Genomic DNA, 22,578 nt, shown 5'->3' on the forward strand with positions numbered 1-22,578 from the left:
TAGGCTAGCTGCGATGTGAGAGAGGAGCGCGTTTAGATGGAGTTGACACTGCTTCCAACCAAGTCAGAGAGTGAGTGTGAGAGAAGGGTGGGCTCGGTATCTGAAATCCCGTGCAACCCATGTGTATATCAAACACTATCGTTTGGGGGAGTGTTATGTTGAATACAATTCAGTCACATAACATTAGAACAGGCACTGTCTTTGTCCATGAAAACAACTTTTGAGCGTGCATAATAAACGTGTGTGTAAAGTGGCGGTCACGGACAGCGCAGACACCCTGGTCTCAGAGCATTTCGTATTATTCTGTACATAAATCCGGATGCGTCATAACAGTTTTATGATGTTATGTTTGGTATGGTTACATATGACAGATGGTTACCGTGGGCAAAACACAAAAGGAGGGTGGTTGGTTGGGGTGGAAAGGTAATAGCTCAAATCTTATCAAGACAACTTTAGCATTTTATCTAATTAGAAACTTTTCAATTACTTACTACTGTTTAGTTACTTTGCACCTACTTAGCATGTTAGCTAACCCTTTCCCTAACCCTTTTAGCTTACCCTTCACCTAACCCTAACCTTAAACCTAACTCCTAAACTTAACCCTAACCCTAACCTAGCTAATGTTAGCCAGATAGCTAATGTTAGCCACCTAGCTAGAATTCGTAACATGTCATACGTTAAAATTCATTACATATTGTACATTTTGCAAATTCGTACCTTGTTGTTTATTTATCAAATTTGTAACATATAATACAAATTGTAATTCCTAACATATCATATGAAATGGGCATCCAGAAATGAATACATAATGTAATGAAACAGCAGGGAGCAGGTCTCGACCCTCGACCTTCGAGCCCGAGGTCCTGGCGCATACAAAATGTAACGTATCATACTAAATGGAGAGCCCGGGTTTACGTACAGAATAAATCTAAATGCTCTGAGACCAGGTTGGCACAGACAAGCAGTCCCATAAATAGCCAGTTTGTCACACTTACATTGCATGTATGTGTGATGGATCATCTTTGTCACCTTTTCTTGCACAGGGACTCCCTCCCAGGCAAACTGGTGACCCAGGAACCCTAATCATACTTTAGCACAAAAAATATGTTTCACATGTCTTGTCTTATCATCAGGTGAATGAAAACGGCAAGGAGAAGTAAATCAACAAAAAATGAGTAGATTTGAGTAGATTTGGTAATAGTTTTTCACAATTTGACCTCCCCACATTATAAATGGAAGAGGAAGTGTAAACTCTAACATAGTCTACTAGCTAGAAAGGTACATCCAAACACATTTTCGATAAGAGCAGCTACCCAGCTAACAAAAGTACTTTCCAGGACGTGACCAAAGTTATTTTAGTCCCCACATAATTCATGATACCGTTATTGTGAGACGTGCCTTCTACGTAGCTGTGGTGTCCGCTGACAAAACATACATCCCAAGTCTTTTCAGGACGTAGAAACGTGTGGGATTTTAAACAGACAAATAACGTTATTTAGTAACGTTATAAGAGATGGCCTTGAATGGTCCCTGAACATGCACACTGTTACGTGTCTTATTGGTACTGTAGGTACCCACTGACGAAAGTTACGTTCCCAGTAGTTACCAGAAACTGCATTTTGTTGTGGCTCTCAATGTACTTTCTGATGTTTAGTAACGTTATGAGGTTGACCTAAAAATAATGTTTTCACATAAAGTCTCCTAGATGTACCTGTGGTGTCAGTTGACACAAGTTACGTCCCAAGTCACTTCAGGAAGTTAAAATGTGGGGGCCTCTGAATATCTAATGACATTACAATACACGTCATCTAATCTACCCTGAAAATATTCAGTCTCCTGTCGGTAGGTGTCCACTGACAAAATATGCAAAAATCCAGAAAATATATATTTTTTTTAACTTAAACTGTATTACAATAGATTCTGAAACAAAATCATAGCAATAAGCTCACAAAATAAGTGTCAGTAAAAACATGAACACCGCACTCCAATCAAGAACTGTAAAACTGTTTAAAGCTAATAACTATGTTATGTTTATTCAGGTGCTGCTGCTCCATCCTCATCCACTGACGCTTCCTCAACCCGCTCCTGGAAGTCACAATAACACAAATTGGTCATTATTTTCAGTAAACGAATGGTCAAAATTCCGGTTTAATGTCGACTCCCTTCTACATTCCTTTTGTACTAGCATAATAATTGAGCTATACCGACCGACTGGTTTAAAGTGAAGTAAAAAAAAAAAGTTAAAAAATAATAAAGTGTTGTTTTTAATCATACCTTTCTCTTACTCTTGAGCCGAGCTGGTGCAGGTTTGAGAGCGTCTGCTATTTTGTCATCTACCTCTTGGTAGGCAGCCTTGGGGTGTGATTTCAGGGACGCTTCTATGTTGTGAAAAAAAATTAAATGGTACATTCCATGTCATATCACTACTTTTCCACCTATGCTGGCTGAGACAGAAGTTGGGTATTGTCCCTCTCTTCCCTCATAGGCAGTTTTGGCCATGAGACCTCTCTCCTTCACCTTTCCTTTGTCCTCTCTCTATGATCTTAACAGGTGGTAGGATTTCACATTTAGTTTGTAACTGCCTTGTTACTGATTTAATTCATTTGACATTTTTATAAATACACATTTGATTTACCATCACTTGACCAATAATACTATACTAAATGTCTACTTGTGCATTTACTTACTTGTGACAGCATCATAGATTGATAGCTCGTTAAAGGCCATCTTCCCCTTCAAGGAGTAGCCTGTACACAGTTCCTCTGTTCCAATTTTTATCATCATTCGTGTGATTCCTGAGCCCAGGTCCTGGCCGCAGCAGAGGGTCAGGTATCAGATCTGATAAAAACAAAAGTCCCACTCATTTGTGTTTTCCTCAGCTAAAACAGCTGACCATACAGTTCTGATTGATAGTAATGAGAAATCATTTTTGTAGTGTATCATGTAATCATGAGCTAAAACTTGTAAAAAGGCAGAGTGCTGATAATTTCTTCTTAAGACAAGTGCTAATTGGGAAATCAATTCAAACACTAAATAAGCATTTGGCATATATGACAACTGCATTTGACATTAAGATATTTGGATTCAATAATATTGCAGGTTGCAATCTCTCAAATCTGGTCACATTTCAGTGGCTCTTGATAAACAGCTAACTTTTTTTGTCAATTGCTGTTAAAATACGTTAAAAAAATATATAAACAAAGACATTTTAAATGACCATCCCTACCATTTTCTTTCGATAGTGTTAGTCTCAGTGTTTCGAAGATATCCTTCAGTACCTCATTTGTTTCTGCAGGGTTTTGCCCCAAGGAATCTGACTCCTTTGGCTGCCGGGCCTCTATAACTTGGTTCAGAGCAGTCTTGAACTCTGTACGGATCATCTCCAGTTTCATTATTATCCTCAACTCCACTGCTTAAAGATCTGCAAGACTCAATTTAGCTGCAAGCAGCGTGATGATACAAGCCATAAGTACCAGGCACGACATGTACAGTATGAAGGCCATGTGAAATACCTCGATCAAAATATCCACCCTTCATATTTATTAGTAGTATTAATAACCATATAGCTGCCGACAGCCATACAATTTGGAATTGATGTTGATAATACAAGAGAAGCAACATGTGTAACATATACGGTAGCATAATTTACCTTCAATGTATCCAGCGGGCACCACAGGCTCATCAAGCAGGGATGGTAGCTCTTGATCTAAAATATAAGTAAAAATTCATGCTGTTATTTAAACTTTCTACATTTAAGATTTCAAGATCAATATCTTCATGGCAAAAGAAACCTGATTCTGATACTCTGTCTTGGCCAGTTTCTTCCTGGATGCCACTTGGACTAACTGAGAAAACAGAAGAAAAAAATGAAGACATACTTCGCATGCTTTTGAAACTGGCACAGTACGAAAGTGAAGGGATGTCAATCAGGGGCTATTTATTTTTTTCTCACCTTTATTTAACCAGGTAGGCTAGTTGAGAACAAGTTCTCATTTACAACTGCGACCTGGCAAAGATAAAGCAAAGCAGTTCGACACATACAACAACACAGAGTTACACGCGGAATAAACAAACATACAGTCAATAATACAGTAGAGAAAGTCTATATACAGTGTGTGCAAACGAGGTAGAATAAGGGAGGTAAGGCAATAAATAGGCCATGGTGGCGAAGTAATTACAATATAGCAATTAAACACTGGAATGGTAGATGTGCAGAAGATGAATGTGCAAGTGACATACTGGGGTGCAAAGGAGCAAGATAAATAAATAAATACAATATGGGGATGAGGTAGTTGGATGGGCTAATTACAGATGGGCTATGTACAGGTGCAGTGATCTGTGAGCTGATCTGACAGCTGGTGCTTAAAGCTAGTGAGGGGGATATGAGTCTCCAGCTTCAATGATTTTGTAGTTCGTTCCAGTCATTGCAGCAGAGAACTGGAAGGAAAGGCGACCAAAGGAAGAACTGTTGGGTAGAGTGTTAGAGGCTTTTTTATGAATGATATCGCCGAAGTCGAGGATGGGTAGGATAGTCCGTTTTATGAGGGTATGTTTGGCAGCAGGCTGTTGAGTCTGCCGATAAGAATGTGGTGATTGACAGAGTCGAAAGCCTTGGCCAGGTCAAGGAACACGAGAGAGAATACAGTAGACGGCACGGGTCAAAATGATTGATTGATGACCGTACGTCATGATGACGTGTACATGTCTGAATATGGGCCTCCGGCCCGTCCCCCCCTGTTCATGTGTTCACGTGTTAGAGGGTGTGTGTTATTTGATATCTCTATGGTATGCTTTGAAGTAGTCCTGTTGCTTGATGTCTAGGGGGGCTGGTTGAACTGGGGAGGGTGGGGGTTGAGTGTTTGAACTTTTGGGACCGTGTATGTCCCCACACCCCCAGCTTTATCTCCCTTATGGTTGTTATCTATGAAGCAGGAATGTCCAGGGTTATGTATCTGGGGCTTAGGCTTTATAAATGTCCAGAACAAGCCATTTTTAAGACCTGAATATTATTATATCTAAAATATGTCTACAAGGGGAATTCTCGGAGTGCTCTGTAGCTCATGTCATGAATCCAACGCCAAAAGCCTGGAGGATATTTTGCTTGAGGCTCCAGAATGTTTTAAAGGATTTTTGTGTACAAGCGAGGGACATATTTCGTACATATTCAACCCGGAGGAATCTATGGTTAAGATATTCACAGACAGCGTGTCCCAACCCTTTTATCGTGCAGAACCCGAGCCTTTTTCTCCAGCGCTAAGGATGCGAGAATGGCTTAAAATAAGGCTAGCTTTGTGTCAAATGGAATGCGCCCTGAGTGCTTCAAGGCTGCCAGGATATGCGTTGGAAGAACAAGTCTGTGGACGAAATGATCTGATGACTCTAAGAGTCACTTCCATGGGGTATACCCCGGACTACCCCTACGTCATGATGACGCGTGCATGTTTAAATATGTGCCCTCGCCCCGGCCCCCCCCCCCTGTTCATGTGGTCATGTGTTAGAGGGTGTTTGTTATTGTATATCTATATGTCATGCCTTGAAGTATTCAAGGTGTTTGATGAGTAGGGGGGTCTGGTTGTGTGGGGTGTGTTTGAGTGTTTGAACTTTTGGGACCATGTATGCCCACCGCCCCCCAGCTTTATCTCCCTTATGTTTGTTATCTGATGAAGCAGGAATGTCTGGGGCTATAGAGCTGTGGCATCAGCATTATAAATGTCCAGAACAAGGCTTGCGAACCCAGAACCGTAAACCCTATTTTTTAAACATGGATTTTGCGATCAGTGGCAAAGCTGTGATGACTGTAGCAACGGAGGCAGGACCGCGTCTGAAACATCGAGAAAGGGCAAAGTATACAGCCGCAATATACGATGCACCAAAAAAGCGGTTTCTAAATGTGTATGGAACCCAGATACCGCCCGCAACTGCGCTGAAAGATGAAGTGCTGATGTCTAATGGACAGCAGTGGGGGTATCTGTTTGATTACTTGGCCTGTAGCGTGAAACTCTATACGTTAGCCGAAGGAGAAGAATATACCGACCAGAAATTAGGAGTGGCTTATGGGGTTGAAGACTGGACGGTTTTTCGACAGGTTTTGTGTCCCGAACTGAGCCGCATCACCAAGGGTTACAGCTTGTTCACAGGCTACGAGACCCGTTGGGAAGGTACCCCGGACACCTCAGGAAGAGTATTTCACCGGGTGAAAATACAGAGAAAGAATGGACTTCCCTGCGGCTGCGTTGAGTTCTATGTTAGCACAGCGGAAATCCGAAACCAAAACATCCGGGATGGCTGTTCGGACGGGGATTTCCGGCTTCGAATGCTTATCCCCTTTAAAAGCTGGCCTTTAATTGAATTGAAAATGTTGGAGATGTTGGACGCTCTGTTTGTACAGAGCCAAAAGCGCCAGAGCATTGTTCGGCTAAAGAAGTGCATAATATATACGAATCCGGAGGATTACGACTCAAAGCAGCCCCAAGAAGGTACAACGTCAGGAGAGGCAGCCCCCAAAGAAACCGAGGTAAGCGGCGTTGTTAACCCCGCCCAGAGACCCCAAGGGCTGGTTCAACAATAAAAGGAGGGTTCTTAAAACCTACAGTTCTTAACCTAAGCATTGACCATGGATATTCCTAACGCATACCCAAACTCCGAAACGGCCTGGGCTCCCGACACTAAGGATTGTATGCCTCGCAGCCCTCCATTCTACTCCCCCCTGGCAAGACCCTCGACACCCCCTACATGTACACAACCTGAGGACGTGTTTGATGGGGTGGTCAGTACTATTTTTGTGGACACAATCAAGGCCTCAGTAGCCACGCTTTTAGACGTGGTGATTGGAGAATATATACGAGAAAAATGCATCGGTTGTGAGATTAATCACCCCAGCCAGCGCAGGCATCCATGCCTATATGACCCCCCAAGATACTACTTCTTCAACAATTTTGAGGCGCTGGTGAAAAGACTTTAGTCCTGCCGGTTTATACCATCGCTGGTCAGAGCCCTGGAGGCTATGGGCCTTGTGCCGTCTATCCCCAGAGTTTACGGGGTAACCGAGGCATTCCTACACGAGCTGAAGGAGGCGATTCACATACACGAGAAACTCAAAGAAATCCGACACACCCTGGTGGAGGATAACAAATACCGGGAGGCTGTGGTGTCTGATGTGATGACTTTCTGGCTCAATAAACCCCAAGAGACCGAGTGACATTTTTGTTATTTAGATGTAGAGCAATGGGTATGTGTATACGATGTTAGATAGAATAAATACATTTTTTCTTTTGAGAGAACTTACAAGTGTTATGCATCAAATTATTGAAAATAAAGTGAACAATGTCTCGTTCTACACAACCCCCAATTCCGGGACTAATGTAGAGCGTGTTTTGAAAATGGACCAAATCATGAATCATGTACGACATGCGGGCGAGTGTCTACAATGGACACAAATGGTAACCCGGCTTGGTGGTGATTCTGAAGAACTAGAAACAACCTTGGCTAAGATTTTATTTTATTTGTTTGAAACACCCTTTAATTGTAACATGTATCATATTTGTTGTTTATATACTTTTATAGCGGATGTGTCTGTTGTAAAAATTCAGCGAAACAAACCTGTTAATCTAAACCAAATATACAAGGTTTTACATGATTCGATCATAGAGAAAGTGGGGGCATGTATCCTGCAACGAATTATGGATTGTCTGTATACGTAATACCTAATGTTTTCATGAAAATAAAAACCCCAAAAATGAAAATGAAATGTTGTTGTTATTTGAAAGTGGCTCATTAACGTTATTGTACCTCAGAGAGGCAAGAAGGATGGCAGAGCAGATTTTGAAAAACATTTATTATAATCCCTCTAACCCGGGGTCTTATGGTGGTAAGGAGCGTTTACAGCGAGCTTTAGCCGAAGAAACAGGTCACAGGTTAAGCGATGCTAAAGTTAATGAGTGGCTATCAGAACAGGATGCTCACACTCTGCATAAACCCGTAAGAAAACATTTTCCTAGAAATAGAGTTTTTTCTACCCACCCATTGTCCCAATTTCAGGCTGATCTATGTGACATGCAGGCCCTTGCAGATAAAAATCGCTACATGCTAACGGTCATAGATATTTTATCTAAAATAGCTTTTGTCCGGGTCTTAAAAAATAAGCGCGGCGCTGAGGTGACCCGGGCATTTGCCTGTATCTTGAAGGAAGGAGGCGCCCCCAAGAAAGTGCAGACCGATGGCGGAAAATAATTTTTTAATAAGACTTTCCAGAAACTCATGAAAAAGCACAATATAGTACATTTTGCTACAGGATCGGATTTGAAAGCTTCTGTGGTTGAACGCTTTAACCGAACTCTGAAGGAGCGGATGTGGCGCTATTTTACAGCTCACAACACGCATAGATATATCGATATAGTTCAAGATTTAGTAATTGGGTATAACAATATTTATCATAAAAGTATAAGGATGAAACCCTCCGAGGTCTCTTCGGAAAACTCTTTTCAAGTCTTTAAAAATCTGTATGGTTTGCTCCCCCTTCACCGTAAGAAAAAAATACATTTTACATTTATTGTGGGGGACTTGGTGCGTATATCCAAGTTGAGGGGTGTTTTCGATAAAAAAATATGTGCAAGGATACAGTGACGAGCTTTTCACGGTTACAGAATGTCTGCCGTGCATACCCCCGGTCTACATATTAAAAGATTATGACGGGGAACTTATAGAGGGATCTTTTTATGAGCAGGAATTACAGAAGGTAAAGGTGGGTAAAGACAAGGTGTTTCACGTAGATGAGATTCTAGATCAAAAGAGAGAGAACAGTCAAAAATGGGTGCTGGTCCACTGGAAAAACTGTCCGCTAAAATTAAACAGCTGGGTATTAGAGAAGGATGTAGTGGAGGCATCAGGGGTTAATTTAAACCCCCATGCATGATAAAATACATCCTCATTCGGGTGTACACCGGAGGGCATAATGGAACACAGCGGCTTCTACCTGACTCTCCCCAGTAATGCGTCCGCACATATATATCGTAATAATCAGAGTTCTAATTATACAACCAATTTTCCAAAGCCTATAGAGTTATCAGAGGCCTTTATTTCAAAAAGTTATCGGAACCTGCGAAATTTATTAAGGTTAAAAAAGGGTTCTATAGAACCGTCGACAGGCTCGTCTCCGAGTTGAATTAACGTCTATCACAGAACAGTATGGAAATATTCCTGATGTACAACCCTATACATAAAAGGGTACAAATCTCAGGAGATGCTTCCGGGGGGATAAAGACCGAAGGTAATTTAGCATACATGTTGGGGATGGGGCCCAATAAATGGACGTATGTGAGAGATAAATTATTCCCATTCCCCGCGGATATACATGCAGGATTTTACAACATATTTGTGTATACCGACATCATATCCTATCAAAGGGTCGGAGACAGCTCTGTGCCACTCCTGAGAACGGTTCATATAGACGGAAAGGACGGCGACATAGTCACTGTCACCTACGACAAGCCACACTACGTACCTGTAAGCAAGAAATATATTGAAAACATTCTTGTTGAGCTTAAAACGGATCAGAACGAAAACATTGAATTTACTTATGGTAAAACGATTGTAAAACTCCACTTTAGACCCACCAAAACCTCTCTACATATATAATATTAGTATTATATATTTTATATACATAAAACATCTAAATTAAAATTATGGAACACCGACATCTTAACCGGTATGTCACATACTATGTGGATCAAGTGGGTAATGGATTACCGGGCTATTATGGATCGCCCACCATGTATGGTTCGGGGATCGGAGGGATATTTCGTAACCTCTTTAGGATGGTTTTACCGTTTATGAAGAGAGGCTTCAGCATAGCCAAACCGCATTTAAAATCAGCAGCAAAAAATATAGTAAGTGAGGTTGTCGCCAATGCTATAACCAGAAGGGCGTCACCAGATGTCGAGAGTCAAGAAGGCTCGGGTTGATGATGTTGTCTCGAAGACCGAAAAAGAGACCTCCGGGTATAAGGCGAAGGCTTGCGCCTAAAAAACGGAGGTTAACGGTTAAAAGAAACTCAGTTAGTCAAAGACGTGGTAAAGTGAGGAGGTCTGGACCAAAAACGGTAAAAAGAATACTCGGAAGTATTTTCTAAAAGAACAAGCACCATGGCTCTTTTACACTGCATGTCTTCTGAAGCTATAAAAACAGAGCTCGATCTTTTCACGGCCCCCTTAACCCAACATTCAGTAGAGAGGTCCAGTTATGTGGAGATAGCCCCACTCTCTGCCATTACAGACAACGGCCCCATAGAGTTTTTCATACCAGGCCACGGTGACAACTATCTGGACCTCAACAACACCTTGGTGCATTTGCGTCTAAAAGTGATCAAAAGAGATGGTACTGATATTGCAAACGATGCCAAAGTGAGTCTCATTAATTACCCAGTGGCCACCATCTTCTCCCAAGTGGATGTGACTTTGGGGGAACGTCTAATCAGTCAAAGCAGTGCCACATACCCCTACCGTGCCATCATGGAATGCTTACTCAACTACTCTGAAGACACTCTCAAGACCCAATTCAGCGCAGGGCTTTTTAGCAAGGATACTGCAGGAGGCTCTATGGAATCGACAGACCCATCCACCGGTGCAAATAAAGGACTGGCCGCACGGGCTCGCTACTGTGCAGAATCTCGAGAGTTTCATCTGCTAGGCCCTATACACTCTGACATTTTCTTTCAAGAACGTTTACTCTTAAATGCGGTTGATTTAAGACTAAAATTAACCAGGGCCAAGGATGAGTTTTGCCTAATGTCTGCAACGGATGGGGACTTTAGCTTAAAAGTGTTGGGGGCCACGCTTTTTATAAAAAAAGTATCGGTATCTCCGGCAGTTCGTCTGGGTCACTCACAGGCTTTGCTGAAAGGAAATGCCCTTTACCCTCTCCAAAGAATTACCATGAAAACCTTTAGCATACCTGTGGGCAGCAGAATCTGCAGTCAAGAAAACCTATTTCTAGGCCCTTTACCGCGATACGTGGTTATAGGTTTGGTTGATCACGCCTCCAATACGGGCAGCTTAAATAAAAACCCATTTAATTTTCAATACTTCAATGCAGAGTATGTCGCTCTGTGTCAGGACGGACGTCAGGTCCCTGCTAAGGCTTTCCAACCGCAATTTAATAACATATCTGCGAGAATTTTACAATCTATTCCTGGCATCTAAAAGATCTCTCTTTACCTATTGACAGAAATGATTTTGCAGAGGGTTACACAATGTATGCTTTCAATTTATCCCCTGATGATGACACCTCAGGAAATCTTTCTGTTTCCGTACACCTTTAGCCTGTACCGTTAGCATGATTGTTTATGCCTGCTCTGATTCAATCTTGGAGGTGAATAGCCGAAGACAGGTTTTAGTAGATTATTATTAAGGATCGTTGAGCAAAGACATGAATACCCAAGAGTTGGAAGGGCTCATGAGCCGACTGATTGGAAAACAATTTTGCGGAGTGTTGACTTGTGATGAATTACCTATGGAGAAATGGACCCAAGCGGCCTGCAATGTTTATTGTCAATACCCATCCTAAAAACATGCAAGGGTGAACATTGGCTAGCTGTAACATTAGAAGAGGAAGGAGGAAGAAAAATCTCAACTTTTTTTGATTCCTATGGCTTTCCCCCCGGTTTTTCACATTTCCCCAAATCTATTAAAGAATTTCTGACCAAAAACGGCTCAAAGATATACTACAACATCAAACAGGTGCAAGATACCCTTTCAACGACATGCGGTCAACACTGTGTATTCTACCTATGCCAAAGAGCCCGGGGAGTTTCTTTTGAAGATGTTATGTCTCTTTATAAGGATGATTTAAGAAGTAATGATAAAGTTGTAGCTTGTTTTGTTAGAAAATATCAAAAGTGTTCAAATGTGTATCCTTTAAGAACGTGTAATCAAGGCGTATGCTCACGCCAAATGTTTCAAGAATGCCACAAATGTTAAATTGCTTATTTTTTCAAATAAAATTTATTGAATTTAATCATAGTCATTCAAAAGTCATTCAAAAGTCTAACCACCCAGAGAGATCGGGATTAGGGAAAGGTCCAGAGGCGTTCAGGGGGGTAAATGGGTTATCGTCATTCATTTCATAAGGATGCAAGGGTTTTGGGGCATCTTTAGGGGTGCTGTATCTCGTTGAAGGTTTGTGTTTTAAAGAGTGAATCTGTTGCCGAATCTTATAGTTGGGTACACCCGAGAGGGGTATGTTGAGGATGGCCAGGGCCTTAAGAAACTGAAGCCACCCTGGAGGTCTTCGGTCATCAGCAACCTTGTGGGCAGATGTGGTACTTTTAAGCAAGTCAAGTATATGTGAACCCTTGACAACCGCACCCTGAAGGATAAACTCTCCTTTGTCGTTCCAAGTAGCTTCCTCATTTGAGTCTTTTAGCATGTTCTTAATGTAGCTAACATTTTTCCTGCTACGTGCCGGAACATGGGTTAACAAGTCATGCATAACTTTATCTTCAACAGGCATTTGATCTTCAGACGGTAAGCTCGCAGGTACAGGCATTACAGGGGCGTGGCTCTCGCGAGGCTCGTCATCTTTTAAAGGGTCCTGTAGGGAAATAGTTAAATGGTCTGTCTCTCTCTCCCCTTGTTTCACCAAGGACAAATACCTTTGCAAGAGGTTTGTGTATTTTTGGACCTTATCATAGGGGTTCAATCCTTTTTGATTCAAAATATCCTTCATCACGTATCCAAATCATTTTCCGCTGTTTGTCTGATATTTTCGGGACCCTGCACGTGTTTTTTTAAGTCTATCCAACTCTTGTTGTGGCACCAGATACATTTTATTGGCCATCACCCTATGTGTTCAACCACCACGTCGGGCTGCAATAAGGCTGGTGATGAAGGTGCTATACTTAGTAAAGGTAGAATAAAACCGCCAGACTGTTGTATGCTATGTCGTTTCTTTTGAAGACTGACCCTTTTATTGGCAAAGAGCTTGATCGAGGTCTTTTGTCTCTTTAATTTTTTCAATTGTGTCAGGGTGAGTGGAATGCGTCCTTTGAGAAGATTCAAAGCAATCTCACATAGGGATAATATGAGATCTGAAGAACAGTGACCCAAGATGGCCTTACGTTCATTAGATGTAGCCTCAACTAGGCTTCTCAAGAGGGGCAAGTTTCTTTTTAAACGCAGAGACATAGCGGCTACTTTTTTTAGGAATGTACGCAGCCGGCCACTCCCACGGGAACAGACCGGTTCGTAGCCTCAGGTGTTCTGGAGTATTTGCTTTTAAATCCACGATTAAATAAGAAAATGGCGCTTGGGTAGTGTCCTCGTTGCTCTCCATAAAGTAGGATTTCCTTCCCGGGTACATCTGCTGAGCTAGAGTGTTAATTTGTAGTTTGTCTCTAGGATTTTTGAACAAAACCATGTAATTGGCGTTCAAACTGATGGTGCGGCTATTTTTACCTTGATGAAACACATTCTGCACCAAGTAAAGCACGGACAGGTTTCTATGATGAGTATATTGGGTAAACGCTCGGGCAATTTCGGGATGTTCGCTACCTGCAAATAGCATATCGTCCAAAACCAACAGATTGTTTTTATGAGGAGGTAAAAGTTCATCATCAGACAGGGAATCAGGTATTCCTTCAACAAACTTGATTTTTATTGTCTTCAACAATTATTCATACAGAGGTTGATAACAAGAATAACACCACACAACATTATCAGGCTTTTGAGATAACACATGTTCAGAATTCTCTAAAATACTTTTTACAAAACAAGTTTTACCACTATTCGAAGGCCCTGCGATTAAGGCCGAAAATGGTAGTTGCAACCGGGGGTCAAAACCTTCTACAGCAGTCATTATATCTTAAGCTTTAAGACACCCTGTAGCTTGTAGCATAAGTCAGTAGCCAAAGGGGCAATGTGGTCCAGTCAGGCAAAAGCAGTCTCTTGTCATAGACAACCCTGAATCTTTTTAGTAAGTGGGGCCTTCCTCAGATGGAAGCCCTTTATTATACCCAACAATCTTTTTGTCGGAGCTCCTAAATCTCAAAGTCACTATTCCTGTCATTTAGGAACCCCCCTCGAACAAGCGTGTGATTGATTCCTATTTTTTTACACGAGGGGTATTTTTTCATAGTTTTTGAGTCATTCCTGACACACTGCGGCCTGTAGCATAAGTCAGTAGCCATAGGGCAATGTGGTCCCGTCAGGCAAAAGCACTCTCTTGTCATAGACAACCCTGAATCTTTTAATGAGTGGGGCATTCCTCAGATGGAAGCCCTTTTTATCCCTAACAATCTTTTTGTAGGAGCTCAAAATCTCCAAGTCACTATTCCTGTCATTTAGGAACCCCTCGACCAAGCGTGTGATTGATTCCAAGTTTACACGCTGGGCATTTTCATAGTTTTGAGTCACTCCTTTGGCTTTCAATTCCACGTGATTCTTTTGCGTTCTAAAAGCATAGCTTTTGGGACCACAGGATGACCATTCTGTGATATGGTCACCCTCTGCGAGGAGAAGATTCGTTAAGCCACCCAGATAGTTGCTGAGTGGGGGCTCCAATCCCCTGGTTTGCTTACATAGACCACAGAGTCTGTGTCGTGGTAAAGTACCCGCCTCTGAAGCTGCTCCATGAGCTTGTACAGTTCAAGTCGGCCATAGGCCGTGGTAAATGCTGCAAGAAACACATTTACATTACCCGGGGGTAGAACCCACTTCTTGTTACGTCGCCATTGCACCAAGGCAATGTCTTGACTCAAGAATGAAAAATGTGAAATTTCGTATTGGTCCGAAAAAACGAATTCCAAAAATTCTTCAGGGTCTTTAATAATCGACGTCAAGAAGGTCATTCGAGAGACGCGGGAGTTAGCATATTACACCTCTGCGCTAATTTGCCCCAAAGCTAATTTAAGTACAATTTCGACACATTTCGTTTGGTTTTGTTGACCTCTATTCTGTCAGGGTCAAGAAGGAAGCCTTCTCTGTCATGATAGTCTTGAATGTACCGGTCTTTACTCTCTTGATCTGTGACCGATGCAGGATAGCCTGAAGCCATTTGCTTACATCTCAAGAAGGTCTTGATGTACTCTTTAAAAAGAGTGTCTGATTTCTTTGAAAACTTCCATACTTCAAAGATTTTGGCCACACGATACCCCATCTCTAAAGCCTTAGAGAATTCAGCTGTGACCCATACACCTGTCAGTGCTCTTTCTTGATCGGTGTGATCACATGGGTTTTGTTGTATGGGGAAAGAAAAGTTTTCCTTGAGGGCCCCTGTAAGGCAACACAGGTATAAACAAACCCCTTGGAGGGTAGACTGTTGCTTTGATCAGACCAAAATAGTTTTGAGGTAAGTCAAAATCACGATGAATAATTTCAGGATGACCTATAGGATAGCATGAGGAACTCATTACATGCGGATAAAGGGATGTAAAATCTACATAGCCTATTGTCTCGTCGGGTTGCGCTACATACCTCAATGTCAAAGCATTGGTACGGCCGCCATACAAGGCCTGTCTTGGCTCCAGAGGTTCTGGGGTGTCAAAGCTGGAAAGGAATGCTTGAACATGAGGATCAGACTTTTTGAAGGCTGTCCATTCGTGCTCCCACAAAACAACCACTTTTAGACCGTAAGTAGCCTGTAAAGAATCAACTTTGTCTTGAAACTCTTGGTACATTTCCCCAAAAGTCTTTTGGTTTAGGACACACATGTTCTGGGGCACAAAGCAAGATATGCAACCATGGAAGAAACAACCGTTGTACTCATACACGGTCTCAACCCCGTCAATCTGGGTGTAGCCATCTACATGGTAAGAGCCAAATGCCTTATCCCCTCGATTCAAAGCATGTTGAATAAAAATGTCTTTATCCTGGGCCATATACTCTAGCCATTGAATGGACCCACTAGATTATGCCTTGAATTGGCGTCGGTAGTTGTCAGGCGAGGGGATAGCTATAGAGGCTGTAGGCAGATAGTGTGTACGGTATGTTTTCATGCATGCCGATGCAATAGTTGTACAACTCCAGGGGTCAATGCCTGCATCTTTGATTACCTCTTCTCTGAATCTGAGGCATCCTTCACGAAGTATAACCACATCATTGTCACAGTATGATTCCATCTCTTTATGGAAATCAAAGGTGCCATGTCTTACTGTCTCATACCAAGTCATGAATCTCTCACGCTCTTTGGGACATCATTTGATCGTACATTTCTGGGCTGGGATATGATCCGATATAATGTAGATTCTCCTCAGATGTGAAGAAGTGGGGGAACCAGCCTTTCACAGAGTTTTCTAAACCCAAGGCCTCTGGCATTTGAGCCAATCTCATGGGTTGAAGGCTGGATCTACAAAACACAAGATTTTACTACCTTGAGCTATGACACTGGGGGCCACGCCTTGCTTTATCAAGGGGTTCAGAAGAAGGTAAGGGTCGTAGGCTCTAGCATTGTGCGCTATAAACGTAAAGTTTCGGTACTGTGGTTTTCTAAAATGTTTTAGAAAGAGTAGTGCACAATTGGATCCTTCTGCAGACCACTTTTCCCCCTTGAATGTCATGGTAGATAGGCAAATGATCCCCCGATTGCTGATTTGTCTCAAAATCATAGAACACATATTTCTCTGAATGTTCATCTTCAGCCAAGGGCTGAATATAACACTCGTGTGGCACTTCTTGAACCACTTCAGCATTTCTGCTTTTCAGCGGCCCTTTACAGATTGGACAATGTATGATTCCACAAACATGTGGTTTAGGGCTATCTATTTTAAGGCTGTAATTGCAATGACATTTTGGGCATTTCTTGTTAATGGCACAAATGCTTACAGATTTACAGGCCTTAGGGTGCCATGTTTCAATTTTGTGTTTATCGTAACAGTAGGTCGAACGACATGTGCGATGGCAATCCTCACAGGGTGTCAAGTTTAGGGTTTGCACAGGGCACTCTGCATCCTGACATACCGAACAGTTATAACGGCACGAGTGCCCCCCCTTTCGGGTGTAGCCGGTATGGCAGGATGGACACACATAGGGGGCGCCTATGAACGCCGTGATGTTGGTAACGGCGTAGTAATCTTGATATTCAGAAAGTTTTCAAATTTGACAATGTCTGAGAATGCCACCCCTTCCTGTATCCTGAGACCCACAGCCGTTTGGATCTCTCTAGCCTTTTGCAATGCCGTCAGATCAGTACATCCGGGGTTAAGTAAATGCGCTAGGCCTATTGCAATCCCACGATTATTATCGGGATTGTGAACGTTTATGAGGTAGGCCCTTTTATTGCTTATGATTTCTGACTGCATTAGGCTATCAAGCTTCCTTCTCTGCCCACCCCCCCTGCGGTTGACGTATTATTTGCACTACAAGCTCGAGGGTCCGATCGGCTATGATGGCTAAATTTGACTGAACAAGGCGTTCTAGCAGCGCGGTAAATTGTTCAAGATCTGCTTCGCCATTGGGTAAAATAAGAGATACTGTGTTATGCAGGCTATCTCCACAAATGTCCAACTGTAAGACATCACGTGGTTCGCCATAATCTCTTGCCGTCTCTAACAGATCGTTTAGAGTGTCCATTATCATCATGTAAAATACAGCATAGTCAAGATTCTGATTCACCCATAGGAAATTGAAAAACTGTCGAATCTCTGTATTGTTGAATTTATTCCTGTACTCAACCCTGACACGTCTATCAAGAACATCTGCCTCCAGATTTATTAGACAATTGTCCAATTCCCCAAAAACATCTTGTGGCGTTTCAGACTCTACGGACCTGGGCGTTACTGGTTGTTCTATCGCGGTTGGGGTGGCTGGGGCCGAAATTGTCTGACTCTCGTTCATCCGATTAATTAAGATTATCAGGGCTTCGGGAATCTGGGATAACATGTTTTCCTCAGGCGCCCCTGACTCGTTCATGCGATTAATCATTTCTAAGAGTTCGGTGGGAATCTGTGTTAATATGTTTTCATCTAACGTTCCTGACTCGTTCATACGTTTAATAACTTCTAGGAGTTCGGCTGGAATCTGGGATAAGAGGCTTTCAACTGTCTCCCCTTGTTGCGGTAGTTCAGCCATTTTTGGAAAATTAAGGGTGTTCGTTTTTTGGGTCTTTCTGTAATGGTTGGTGTTACATGTATGATTTTAGCGTCTGTATTTGCGTTTTTTAATGGGGTTGCTGTTTAACATGCATGGAATTGTTCTATGCCAGAATAACATATCGTCTCTGTACTGTCTCTCAATTAAATCCCCCAGTCGTTTGTATAGCAAAACATTCCTCGATTTCAAAGCCCTGGAAAATAATGTGAAAAACCTTTCTTGTTCGGCTGCAGGTACTGAGGCCGTAGAATTGACTGGGTCGATAAGCTGGGCCGCATCACAGAATAGCTGGTCGTCAACATCTGACATGTCATTAAAAACAGGTCTCTCGGGTGTTTCATCGGGAATGCTCGGGGCGCCGGAATCCCCCAGCTCTAGATGTATGTGGCCGTCTGTGCCGTTTTTCGCCGGGGCGGAGTCTGAATGAAAATAATACATACAAAATTACGTTATTAGATATGAAAAAATATATGTTAGATACCTAAAAATGTCAAATACCTTTCCGGTATAATACTATATATTAACAATACATAGTTAAAATTCCTCGGCTTTTTTGGCGCTTGTTCTGACGAATCGCCGAAACCGGGGGTGTGTGACTTTTTCCCTCTAGCGTTCCAGATTCTGCTGGGCCTGTCTCCGGGCAGTCTGAAAAAACATTATTTGTCTTTGTTTTAACATAGGCTATCAACAGAGCTATAACTAATAAAAAGGCGTATAACTAATAACAAAACTGTATAATGGTCTCATACCGTGTCCCTGGAGCGCCGGCTCGTGAAGCAGCAAGTTCCCTGCCCAACAGTAGTTTTCGGGTGGGCTTGATTCAGAGCAATGTACTTGGGCCACCGCTGCTCTTTGCCTGTTGGGGTCTGGAATATTTCGGGAGGGGGTCGATGTTCCCTGGATTCGCGGTGAGTTTGAAAAATCGCTCGTACAGAACGGTAGAATTGCATCAAAGTCCGGCGCATCCTTTATCATTCCTGGCTGTATGTCGGCTGTAAATACATAAAATAGTTTTTAAAAATAGGACACCCTATTTTTAAATTTTTATACATAAATATTCTTGGGTATGTGTTTAATTATAAGGACTTACAACGAAAAAAGGCCGATGGTGATTGCCTGCCTGACTTTTGCTCCTGTGAACCCTCCTCATGTTGTTCCAGATCCGGTAAATTGCGTAAAAGCTGCGTAAATGTCGGGGATCCTAGACACCATTAGGCAATATTAACAGTTATATGCTATATCTACACTTTTTTAACCTATATTGGCCTTTTGGCCTGAAATACCCAAATAACTAGGGGTTAATATTACAATAATATTCAAACAAATCTTAAAATATGTTTTTCATTTACTCACCTCCAGAAATATCCATTATGCGAGATTCACTTATTCAGAATATATATATATTTTTTAATCTGTCCGTGCAACTCAATATTCGGGCCTGTATGTTTGCGCTAAAGCAATGCTAACAGCGTTTAAAATAGTTCTGTCCCTAACTATCTAAAAGTACGGAATGAGTTTTGAGAGATGTATGCTACACCCCACCCCTGTATGTCTGTTTTAGAGACCCCAAAAGGCTTTGAATTCAAAGTACCGTTCTGTCTGCATTGGGTTTGCTAGAATCCCTGTGTGTTGATTAGATATCAGTGTTTAACCCGGGCTGTAGGCCTATATCTTGACAGGCTATATGATGGATAATGTAAACCTTGGTTTCAAACGATTCTCTACAGATAGAGCTCTGGGACCCCGGGTTGAACCCACACCTTAGGGTTTATGTAACACACACACGCCTGTTGCTACGTCACAAGCCCACTCACACACACACACACCCTCTGATTCTATTTTACTTCGCGACAGAGCTGGAAGACGTTGTTCAATAGGCTTTCCCATAGTTAAAGGGTGAGATACCGTTTTTTAAATTCCTTTTATTGAATTCCAAAATATTTCGTACAACCTTTAAGACATGTTTGAATTAAGTAACACATTTGAATAATATTTAAACATGCATCACATGTGTTTTATGTAAAAAAAACTTGGAGGCCGGTCTTTGTACATTATTACAAACTTTAATAAAACGTAATGTAATGTTCATAACATACCCATGTAGACTATAAAATAATACATGTTTTTTCAGATCTTACAGTTGTCTGCGCCAGACCCTAGCGTGAGAGAAAAGAGCGCTACCCCTTAGTTAAATGGGGGCTATACATTTTCAAAATGAACAGCTACATTTTAACACATGTTATAATTCAACATTTTTTACTATTTCTTCCAGATATAGGGGTCCTGTTAGCCCTGAACATTATCCATTTCCAATTCCCCATCGCAAAGTCTTTTCCGCGCTCCGTCGAAGCTCTGTCCACTTTCCATCCAGGGAAAGATCCGCCTCCGACCTTGTTGTTCCGGGGTATGTCTCAACGATAACCTCGGCCATCGCCGTAATTGTTCACAATTGTCGAAAAGACTGTCCAGCTTATTCATCAGGGTTCGGAAAATGTGGTAATCGCGCCATTTAAAACTGAACATTATTTGAAAAAAATGTACATCCTTGCATGCTTTGGAGGATACATATGTACTGACCGTTTTCGTAGCATTTGCCCTAACAAATTGTTCACATGCTAAAATTGTCACTCTGGAGTCCTGGGTATAAGCCATTGAAGTGACTCTTAGAGCCATCAGATCATTTCGTCCACAGACTTGTTCTTCCAACGCATATCCTGGCAGCCTTGAAGCACTCAGGGCGCATTCCATTTGACACAAAGCTAGCCTTATTTTAAGCCATTCTCGCATCCTTAGCGCTGGAGAAAAAGGCTCGGGTTTTGCACGATAAAAGGGTTGGGACACGCTGTCTGTGAATATCTTAACCATAGATTCCTCCGGGTTGAATATGTACGAAATATGTCCCTCGCTTGTACACAAAAATCCTTTAAAACATTCTGGAGCCTCAAGCAAAATATCCTCCAGGCTTTTGGCGTTGGATTCATGACTTGAGCTACAGAGCACTCCGAGAATTCCCCTTGTAGACATATTTTAGATGTTTAATATTCAGGTCTTAAAAATGGCTTGTTCTGGACATTTGTAAAGCCTAGGCCCCAGATACATAACCCTGGACATTCCTGCTTCATAGATAACAACCATAAGGGAGATAAAGCTGGGGGTGGGGGGACATACACCGTCCCAAAAGTTCAAACACTCAACCCCCACCCTCCCCAGTTCAACCAGCTCCCCTATACATCAAGCAACAGGACTACTTCAAAGCATACCATAGAGATATAAAATAACACACACCCTCTAACACGTGAACACATGAACAGGGGGAGACGGGCCGGAGGCCCATATTCAGACATGTACACGTCATCATGACGTACGGTCATCAATCAATCATTTTGACCCGTGCCGTCTACTGTATTCTCTCTAACACGGCTGCAGAGTAATGTCTCTTATCGATGGCCGTTATGATATCGTTTAGGACCTTGAGCGTGGCTGAGGTGCACCCATGACCAGCTCTGAAACCAGATTGCATAGCGGAGAAGGTACGGTGGGATTCGAAATGGTCGATAATCTGTTTGTTAACTTGGCTTTCGAAGACCTTAGAAAGGCAGGGTAGGATAGATATAGGTCTGTAGCAGTTTCATTCTAGAGTGTCTCCCCCTTTGAAGAGGGGGGTGACCGCGGCAGATTTCCAATCTTTGGGATTGTCAGACGATGCGAAAGAGAGGTTGAACAGGCTAGTAATAGGGATTGCAACAATTGCGACAGATAATTTTAGAAAGAAAGGGTCCAGATTGTCCAGCCCGGCTGATTTGTAGTGGTTCAGATTTTGCAGCTCTATCAGAACATCAGCTATCTGGATTTGGGTGAAGGAGAAATGGGGGAGGCTTGGGCGAGTTGCTGTGGGGGTGCAGGGCTGTTGGCCGGGCTGTATATGCAACTGGTTCACCTCTGATGCTCACAGGTGTTCGCTTCTAATTTTCAAGGTAAATATCTCACGGACACGAGAGAAGCTTAACCAAGTTTAATTCTGCCCAAAGTGTCGATACAGACATCACATGTTTCCACCACAACAAGTATATTTACTCCACTTTGGACACTCCTCCTTCTCTCCAATTCTTACATCTTTTATGGTCTGACAGGAAGACTGACAGGAAGACGAAGTGATAGGATAGGATAATAAACCATTGTTTCTCCCGTAACTTCTTATGGTATAGGGGACGCTTGCGTCCCACTCTGCCACTCTGCCAAAAGCCAGTGAAAATGCAGCGCGGCAAATTCAAATAAATTATATAAAAATCTAACTTTCATTAAATCACATATGTAAGTGTCACAAATTACTAAGGTGGGTGGAATCAGGCGCAGAGAGCAGGTTTCAGTTATAGACAGTTTATTCTCCGACGCACAAAACGACGGTCAACCCAACACACAGGGTGAAGAAATATTCTAGCCCAAACACAGGACCAAAATAGTCCAGAGAATAAAACACATGAACACCACCAAATAACAGGAA

The sequence above is a fragment of the Oncorhynchus nerka genome, linkage group LG13 (genome assembly GCF_034236695.1).
Source record: "Oncorhynchus nerka isolate Pitt River linkage group LG13, Oner_Uvic_2.0, whole genome shotgun sequence".
In the NCBI taxonomy this organism is placed as follows: domain Eukaryota; kingdom Metazoa; phylum Chordata; class Actinopteri; order Salmoniformes; family Salmonidae; genus Oncorhynchus; species Oncorhynchus nerka.